The 9716-nt window shown below is 31.5% G+C and overlaps 1 protein-coding gene across 1 annotated transcript in view; it reads left to right on the forward strand.

Annotated features, from left to right (window-relative positions):
* Window positions 1-219: 219 nt before the first annotated feature.
* Window positions 220-9716, forward strand: part of LOC110033719 (SNF1-related protein kinase regulatory subunit gamma-1-like) — a 27252-nt gene continuing 17755 nt past the window's right edge. Inside the window, 1 exon segment of the mRNA XM_020737779.1 lies at window positions 220-346. The gene's annotated coding sequence lies outside the window, so the exon portion shown is untranslated.

The following is a 9716-nucleotide window of genomic DNA, read 5'->3' on the forward strand; positions in this document are numbered from 1 at the left end:
TTTTTTTTTTAATTGGCATATTTAATTAAAATAATCTTAACATAAATTATATAAATTTAACTAATTTTATTTGTGTTATCCTTAATTTATAGCTAATAAATTTCTATTTTGAGATTGTATCAGCCCATCCAGACCGTCGATAACTCATCCAACGGCTCAGCACGCGCTATCCCAACTAGCATCATCTTAGCTACACGTATTCAGTACAAAGCCACGTACACCCACTGAAGCATGTACTAAGCACGACTTAGCGCCAGAAGGAAAAATTGTTCTTCTTTCATGAAATTTAGCTGGTTTTCTTCTTTGATTTCAGAAAGTATTTGGTGTGAACCGCTTTGCTTGTGAGGTATGTATCGTCATCTGATGCGGCAGCGTTTTTTGCTTCATTTTTATTCATTTATTTTGAATTTAGGGAACTGTTGTCTTAGAGCAGGACTAAGGTTCTTCAGAACGTTCGATCATGAAGGTTTTCTTGAATTTCTAAAGGAATCCCAGATTTTGTTTGTCTGTCTATCATTACATTTGCGAACTGCCTTATTCGTGCATTTATGATGAGAATGTTGTGTTTGATGCAATGATTCTAATTGAAGAGAAGAAATGTTTTGCGCAGGCTTCTTCTACGATTTGCGTGAAGGGATCTGAACTATTTCTTCGGTTAAGGTTGGATCGTTTTGCCTGCAAATTCAACATGCGATAGTTTGTGTTGGGTAATCTGGGCAATTTTATGATTTTTTGTCTGGTTGTAAACTCTAGAGAAGTCTGGGAAAAAGCGTGATTAGAATTTCGAGGATGTCCTTTTATGTAAGGGAGGCTCCAATAGCTCCCTTTTAGGAAATGTGGCCCTTTGAAGCTCCTGGGGCCATCTTTGATGAATTTTCGGTATCTACCCATCTTTTGGGGGTGTTTGGCTGCAGGAAAGATTTAGCTTTAGTAGGGTTTAGTAAATCCAGATTTAATAAATCCACCTGTTTGCTAGATTTATTAAATCCGGATTTAACATGATTCAAAGGCAAAATTTGGACCTTAAATCCGAAATTTCATAAATCCATAGAACTTGTGCTTTTTTATGTTTGGTTGGATTTAGTAAAATCCAACGGTTAAATCTTATTAATAGTGCCCTAGCAAATTTTAGCAGATATATGAAGCTCATCCAATGTGCCCACTCAACTACAATAGTTATATTTAGCCTACTAAACTTTGATGGTAGTAGGGAGCCTGCCCAACTAATGAGTTTATGAAGCACACTAAATATTATGGATGTATTGACAACGTGATTACTATAAGAAGGTTACTCACTTCCAAAATGTATTAGGTGCGTACCTAATTTCAACAGGTATATGATGTCTAATCAGTTCTATGGAGTCTATGGAGCCTACCCAATTACATTAATAATTGCAACCTTTCCTGCTCCAATTGTTGTATGTCCCCAAAGGGTACGTCTAGCCTACCAAACCCCAATGAATAAATGGAGCTTGCACAACTTATAGGAGTTTATGGAGTCTACGCTACCCTATCTTCATTAATCTTGAGGAGGATTTTGTTCAGTCTACAATATTTCATGGGACACTTTGTTGTGCGTCCCATCAATATGTCATTATTAGGTTTGACACATACCAATTCCCATAAAACATTGTTTTTAAAGTTCATATTTGACAACTAAGAAGAGGAGCTTTGGATGCATCCCAATCTAAGTCTCATGGGAGATGAAATTCATGGTGGCTTCCACTCTCTCTGGCTTGCTATTCAAAATGTAATGATGTAGCTCCAAGTTACACATGCCCACTCTTCAACATGCGGTCATATGTCAAAATGGTGGGACATAGTTTGAATTTTTGTTGAGAATTCACTAGTCAAATTCCAGCAAGTTTATGATAAAAATAATCAACATAAATTATAGTCTACGAAGGATTTCTTTCAACAGTCATTACTTCCACTATAACTGAAGAAAATTTTTTTGTAAGGCATATATTTTTGGTCTTACATGAAGGTTCAAAAGTAAGGGCCTACTATTGGGCCCATAAAAATTCTATCAAGATTAGCATGAATCCCTAAACTATAAATAATATTATGGCTTATTCCAGGTTCGTGAGTTGCTTCAAGCATTGCAAAAGCAAGCTAGTAATGGTTGCAATGAATTAGGTCAAATTTGATACAATTTGGATGTTTACGCTCATTTGTTCTTCAAACATAGATGTATAGGCTCTGTTGTCCTTCAAAATAGTCTAGGTTTAAGCCACCACTCAGCAAGAGTTTATCCACTTAGTTATGGCCGTCATTTCTTGTTTCCTTTCTTGAATTGGTTGCCGCTAGCGACTGTCATCATCAATAATATTACCAACTTATTCGATACTTTCATTGACGCATCTCTATTATTTGACCATGGATATAGGAGGAGAGTGTACTATGTCATGTCATTAATTAGTTTCTTCGACTCTCAAGAAAGAAGAGTGTATGTTTGAAAAATCGTATGGGTTCCATAATTCCCTCTATAAATTATGTACATTTCTATTTTACAATTAAATATGAGCCAAGTATGTGTGTACATCATTGCAATCACCGTCCCAATGCTTTGGCTAATTGAACTCTTGGAGACTTTTTCTAGGTGCTCTAATACTCACATTCAGCACTAACCTTTTATTTTTGTATTGCTTGATGGTTTGGTCGTATCCAAAAATGTTGATGAATATGACATTTAAAAATTTTAGTTGTAAAAAAATCTTAGTTTAAAAAAATCTTTATGATACAAAAGTGATTTTTCACTGTAAATAGAAGTGATGAATGAAGATAGAGTAATCAATCAGAGATGTTTAGGTTTTTCAACAGTTTGGCTTCACACCTATGTGTAATAAGTCATCTAGAATTCTTGTAAAATACTATAAGTACTCCTTTACTCCATGTTGGCAAAGAAACCTTCACAAGTTTCTTCTTTCATCGAATTGTATCTTTGAACTTAGTTGCGGGCTTGGTGTTGCCTCTAATTTTTTCCACAAAAGTAACTTAGCAAAAATACTAGATTAGTATAAAACAAAAATAAAATACAAAATGGCCTACACACGGATATTTAATTTGTGTAGAGCTGAGAGCATATCAAAATAAATTGATCATTGCTAGTAAGCTTTTTTTTTTCAAATTTTTTTAGGGTGGTTGGAAAATATTTGCAAGTGGGAACTTGGGGGATTTTTGGTAGCTAAGCTTTTCAAGAGAGCATAAAGGGCCTTCTAGGGTTAACGCTGAATCCATATATTTAAAGGTATAATGTACATTTTGAATTTGGTCATATGTTAAATTTTGAAATATGAATGGATTTCGTAATATTTCCAATTTCTTATTGCTTTTATTATTACCAACTTATGCTCACCAATAACCATCCATATTTTGATGATGACAGATACACTTTGGAATTTCATAAAATAATATTTTGGGTTTGCTTCAAAAAATCCTCTTGAAATATTGAATCAATGTCTAAAAAGGTGAAATCATAAATTGAGGCATTTTCTCTTAGAGAGGTGAGGCGTAGGACTTGAGACAAATCGAATCATAAACCTCAAAATAGGAAAAAAAACTCAAAATTAAAAAATAACTCATAAATTTGATAAAGAACTATCAATATATCTATTTTGTTTATTTTTATTAAAACATAAATCATAATTCATAATGTTAGATATTGATATAAAATTAAAGTGAAATGAGATCTAAGGTAAGCATTTATTTAAAATTTAAATATACTAGCAGGATTAAGCCTCACAACGGTCTCATTATCACTATCTTCATTTTCAAAAGAATTATCTTATATAATAATGTTATTATCTTTGATTCCTTCTTATTAGCATATTTCAAATCTTTATTCATCTTTTTTTTCTTGTTTTTTTATTAATTAATATAAGATGTAATATAATTTAGGAAAAAATAATAAATTAATTATGCTTGAATAATATTTTGACTATTTTTAGGCATTATATCAAATATATTAGTTTTAATTATAATATAATATAATATATTATAAAGTAATATATTAATAATATAATGGGGGACTTATAAAAGCATCACATAGTGCAAATATATTTACATGTACAACACCTAAATTTTGATATATATTTATATAACAATTTATTTTCATTATCACATTAGAACATATATTTGAAATGGTTTGTTTTAACTTGAGAAAAGTTAATATTAGTGATATTTTGATGTGATGGTGAAGATTAGGATGTTATCGAAGTAAATATTAAAATTTTGGTGTTAGATTTGTAAATACATAAGTATTATGTGGCATTTATGTAGTCTATCATATAATAAATTATAATCATTTTTAAATAAACAAATTGATGCACCGCCTCAAATGTTTCAAGGCATCCTTAGAGAAAAAAGCGTGAGCCTTATGAGTGAAAGTGAGGCTTAAGCATTCCAACAAATTTTGAGTGCCTCGGTTCAAGGCACGCCTTAGGCGTATTGCTCGAACCCCTATAAACAATGTATAGAATGAAGAAAACAAAAAAGAAATGGTTTTGTAGTGTTAAGTAACTTGATACTATAGAGATATTGATTAACAAAATGAACTAGAGTGTATCTTATTATATGTTTCTCTCCTACGGTCACATCAAAATTTGTAGTTACGATCGCCAAATATTTGATACAACATAGATTGTATTTATATAGTAAAAAAATAAAATTTCTCAATTCAAAATAACATTTTAATCATCCTCCTTGTCATCATCATAGGTGTAAGGAACTATTTTTGGATGGTGGTTGCATGTTTACTTGCGACTGTTGTATCATACACCCTTATATTTTATCTTTTATCAATCCAATGACCTAATTGCATCACACCGTTTATGAGTTCCTAGATGGTGTGAACGGATCATAATAGGTTTTGGGATTGTTTGTCGTATGATATGGAGGAAAAATATGAGAAACCCATAAGGATCGGAAGGGAAAATTGGTTATGATTGTTTTATAGTGGAAAAACAACAAGGAACACCAATCAGTGACAAAATCGACAATATACAAATGTTGAGGAAGATCCATCAACTATTCTTGATCATGCTACAATTACACCACTAGAGAGAGAATATGATACAACACTCAATATTGGAGAAAGCTAAAGAAGAAAATCTCGAATAACATTAAAATAAAATAAAAAATTATAAATCAAGCTTTAAGCAAATTTATATAAAGGCAACAAAGAAAGCCCTAATAATATTCTAAATAAGATAATTGATAACCCCTATAGAAGATCGACTAGCTCAAGGGGGTGGAATTCTCTTAATCGACCTAATCAAGAATTAAATGAGTTGACTCATTTGTTTCTCGCATCCATCTGGGACAAACAATGCCCATGTCTTTCTCCTCTGGTTGGAGAGGCTTCACCTGTTATGCTAAAAAACTTTTTAATCCTCATAGTGTGAAAATAGGACAACGACAGTGAATGTAGCAAAAATATTATCGTCACCTAATAGGTGTATGTTTTATGTGTTGTCATTAACCCCCTTGACATCCCTCATGTAACTGTCAGTTCTAAGTCTAAATTTTTCAAATGAATATGTTGAAAATTATCTTTCTTCAATTTGATCTGCACAATATCTTCTTACTTGAAAATCATAGTCTTTCTGGATTTGTTAACCTATTTTGATATTGTGTTTTGTGTGGAAATCTTCTTCCTCTTCTACATTTGTAAAATTTAGATTTCTCTGTCCCTGGTCTCTGCATCAGTATTAAGCTCAATAACTGGAAGCATATGTACAAAATCTTAAAGTTTGGGGGGATTTCATCCGTAGACAACCTCAAAAGGATTGTGGCATGTAGACTAATTGGTGGATCAATTGTAGGCAAATTTAACATAAGGAACAATCAAGTTTCATTTCTTGATATTCTTTCGCAAATGCATCTGAGCAGGCTTCCTAAACTTTGATTCACTATTTCAGTATGTCCAACCGGAGCTTTGTACCTATCTTATCCATGAAGGCTTCCACATGTGACTTAGGAACTCCACATTCCTATATGATGTGATGGTTTTGGCACACCGTTAAAGTGGATCGTCTTCTTGAAGCATAAGTCTGCAATATGTGAAGTATCTGTCATTGTTTTGTGATAAGTTACAAAAAAGTGTCATCTCGAAGAAGTGGTCTATCACTACTATAGTAGAGTTCCTATTTTTTTTTTGTGTTTTGTACAGACTCATAACCAAGTCTATGCTTTCATCCACCCAAGGCAGCTCTGGAAACGGTAGCAAAGTATAGGCTCACATTCTGCTCCTAGTTTTGAACTATATGACATACCATGTATTGCCTAACATGCATCTCCATATCTCGTACCAATCTTAGCTAATAAAAGTTCTCTTTCACAAAGGAAAGAGACTTATCTCTATAAAAATGTATTGTTATATCTCCATTCCGACCCTCCTGTAAACTAGACTCCCTTAAAGAACTCCTTGGAATGTACACCATATTTTGGTATAATAGAGAATCATCTAATCTGTGGCACTGCTCGTACAGTTTGTTCTGACAATGGGTTTAAATCTCGTGAAAGCCCGCATTAGTAGCATACATATCCTTCAATACTTTAAAGTCAAACTTTGACTATAGTGATCAGTTAGTAATGGCAACTCAACATATTAGTTACTTTATTTTGACTCCCAATTTCGTGATTGAGCCCTTTAGCTTATTCTAGCAATTAGAAAATCTTAGGGCCTCATGATCAATGTAGAAGGTGACACTATTGACCATTAAATAATGACCCAAATGATTAGAAGCTCCCAAAATGACATAAAACTCATTGTAGGTGGAGTACTTTAGCCTAAAACTATTTAGCTTCTCACTAAAAAAGGTTATGAGGTTTTACCCTGAATCAACATTGGTCCAATCCCCATGTTAGAGGCATCATATTCAATTTTGAACATTTGATTAACTCTAGAAGAGCTAGATTTACCTAAATAACTTCCTTCTTTAAAGCATCGAAACTGGCTTGGGCTTCATCTGATCATGAAATCTTGTTTGCTTTGGGGATTTTTGTTAGAAGTTCTGTAATAGAACTAAAATTCTGTTAAATCTCTGGTAGAATGAAGCCAAATCATGAAATTGGCGAATCCGGGTGAACTTTGAAGTTAGTTAATTCATTATGACTTCTATTTCAGTAGGGTTCATCTCAATGCCAGCTTTTGATTTCTCTAAAAATTTGTCTATTAATATTTCAAAATCAACTTCTTAATGAAATCACATATTCCATCAATTAATTACTAAGAGTCTACACATGGAAATCTGTGAATATTCGTCCATTAGTATTTGTACTTCAATAAGAAAAGTATTATTTTTAAGACATCAAATTTCTACCCATACGAAAAATCCCAAAGCCTAGAAATCAAAACCTATGCTCTAATATTATTCATTTCACTTTGCTGGCCAGGACTGGAAGAAACTTGTGAAAACCTGATAGGAGGGTATAAACTGAAAATTAAGAAATAATTCAAATCTATTTAAATATTATTTCAATAAGATTTATCCTCTTTTAAAATTACTAGAGCATCTAAATTTAAAAAAAAATCATATTAATCTATTTAGGAAAATATAAAATAAAATATCTCAAATGTTTAGCCTAAAAGCATGAATCTAAAAATTTTCTAATTAATACATAACTAGCAATCTAAAATTTATAAAATAAAAGGTGCTTGTAAGAAATAAAGTTGGTAGGTGAAACTTGACTTAGTAAGGTATAAATGGGCAAGGTACAAAGCATAAATATGAGCAAAGAAAGGGCATCATTAAAAATATTTGCTATAATTTAACAATTGAATATGATATATGAAATGTAGGATTTTCATATTGAAATTAATCTACTGATGCTCAACATCTAATATATTTTATTAAAAAGAATCCATACTAACAAATAATCAGTGTCCACATTCAAGTATATCACTCAAATGCTCACTATATTTATTTTATGTAATGGATTCTTTAACCATTGGTTGATGTCTTTTTATATGTGTAGGCATATATAGTTGGTTTAATACACTACCTTGAATTAGGAAAGGTTGGCACAAATATCATGGAAATCCAATGATTTCTTATAAAGTTGTCACCATGTGGACATGTTGGTTTGGTTAATAAACTTTAAGATTATTTGACATTAAAGGTTAATTTAAACTAAATTTCTTTTCAAAGGTCCATAAAAATACTTTATAGGTCATTCATGTAAATAAATCTATAATCACATAAAAACAACATATATAGCTAAGATAAATCTTTTGTTATGCACCTACCCTAAGTATATTAAGATAAAAGTGATGATAATGAGAAAAGAAGTGGCAGAAGAAATTGGCGAACTTTTCTTCTCTGATCCTCCCTTGGCATCTCTCGAACAACTTTTTTGACTCATCAAGACCTCTTAGTTAGTTGATTAAATGACCGACAGTTCTATTTGTGCACACTCGCATGCTTTGGTTGAACTCCAATCACAAAAGAAGGACTAATTTGTGCATGTGCTTGCCGCTCTCCCTCCCTTGGTTTTTTCCACTAGCTCGCCCATCATTATTTTACTATTCGACTTTTTTCATATCACTTTAAAATTCCTTATTTCGGGTTATAAATACGAGGGTGGTCGGATATGAGAGTTGGACCAAGTATATAGTTCAAAGATCTCTAATTAGATAAGTAAAAAAATATGATTTATTATAGTTTGAAATATATACCTTTACATATTAAATTTAAACTTTTAAAATTTGGTTGAATTAGTGTCTTCGTCTGTATGTACGTGTCAAAGATGTCCCACCATTAAGATGGAAATGTTGAGTAATTTGAGGCTTTATTTGGTGCTTTTTGGATATTTTGGTTCTTATGGCACATGCATAATTAGCATATAGTTGTTCATTTGCTCCATGCTTGTTGCAACTTGTGTGGCCTATTGCTTATTTGGATTGTGATCGATCTACAAATCCTAAGTACAATGTAGTACAACATTGATACTTACTTTTAGCAATCACTTATGCACTTTTTACTTATTCTAATTGATATTTTGATATGATCAATTTTCCAGGATTGTTTCTTAGTTAACTTTTGTGATTATAAATAAGTAAATGTGGTATTTATAGACCATTTTAATTGATAAATATGATTTTTATTTAACCATTCAAATCTTTTTTCTAGGATTCAAGTTTTGAAATCTAGTAAGAGATTTGAAGGAATTTTGGGAGAGATTATTGCCTTATAAAAGTGTTGGTTTTGCTTTCTATATACTTAACTTTTTAGCTTTTTATTTTTCTTCTTTATATTTTTTTTGGTTAATAATGACATTTATTAGTCAGATTTGTTACAATCTAGATTTTTGCCAATTTTGTGAAATATTAGCTCGGTAGTAAGCATTTGTGATCTTTAACTATAATAGATAATTTCTAAAGAAGGCAATAAAATTTTTTTCAAGATTATTTTCTTCTAGTTTTTTATTTTCAGTAAGGATAGCCAATTATTATTTTGGATTAATAGCTTGTTTATTGTAAAATTCTATGCATTTGTTGCAAAATTTTCATCTCATTTTAGACCTGCATTAAAAACTTCTCTATGATGTCTTACATGATTCATGTAATGTAATTTGTCCTTCTATTTTGTTCCTTTGCCAAGTGTTAGAGTGAGAGAACCAAGGAAAAGGAACTAAAATTAGAGCCCTCCCTCTATCTCTATCTCTCTTAATACATACATACATACTTACATATATATATATATATATATATA

This window comes from Phalaenopsis equestris, unplaced genomic scaffold, assembly GCF_001263595.1.
Source record: "Phalaenopsis equestris unplaced genomic scaffold, ASM126359v1 Scaffold001268, whole genome shotgun sequence".
Taxonomy (NCBI): Eukaryota; Viridiplantae; Streptophyta; class Magnoliopsida; order Asparagales; family Orchidaceae; genus Phalaenopsis; species Phalaenopsis equestris.